At 20.8% G+C, this 667-nt stretch overlaps 1 protein-coding gene across 1 annotated transcript in view; it reads left to right on the forward strand.

Annotated features, from left to right (window-relative positions):
- The window catches only part of LOC107613352 (TMV resistance protein N), a 10,300-nt gene that overhangs the window by 4,037 nt on the left and 5,596 nt on the right, over nucleotides 1-667 (forward strand). The window lies entirely within an intron of this gene.

A 667-nucleotide genomic window follows, 5' to 3' on the forward strand; every position in this document is an offset into this window, starting at 1 on the left:
ATTCGTGATTACATTTTTTGCAGCCTGATTGTTTGTGTTCTCTATAAAAAATTAAATTTGCTGCAGCTTGTTGCCACTCTGATTATATATATTAGGGTCACATTGCTGTTTTCTTTTTTTCTTTATTCTTCTTCAACATTTTTTCCTTTTTTCTTTCTCTTTTATCTTTTATTTTGTGTTGTTTCTTAAGAAAAAAAATCTACGTATCAAAAGAGGGAGAAGAATAAGAAAAAAATGATGTCTTTGAGTTGTTTGGTAAACTTTTAAAAAAAGATTTTTTTTTTTGAGTAATTGTTTTTAAAAGATTTTGTAGAAAAGTAAAAGTAATTTTATATTTGAGTATCTCATACAAAAAGATCTTTTTATTTATCAATTATATTTAAGTATAACAATATAAAAGTATTTTCTTGTTTATTTATTATATGAAAAACAAATTTAACAAAAAGAAGATGTAAATTACATCCTCTCAAAAAAGATTTTTTTTTCTAGTATTTTTACTTTTACTACTAAAAATTTGCCAAACATACTAAAAAATGAAAAAAAAATTATCAAAATAATAACACCCAAACAAACACTTTATCTTCTTATATTATCATTTAATTAAAGATTAATTAAAATTTATTTGTACACTTAGATTTTTTTTTCCTTATATTTAATAGGTTAAGAA

This window comes from Arachis ipaensis, chromosome B08, assembly GCF_000816755.2.
Source record: "Arachis ipaensis cultivar K30076 chromosome B08, Araip1.1, whole genome shotgun sequence".
Classification (NCBI taxonomy): Eukaryota; Viridiplantae; Streptophyta; class Magnoliopsida; order Fabales; family Fabaceae; genus Arachis; species Arachis ipaensis.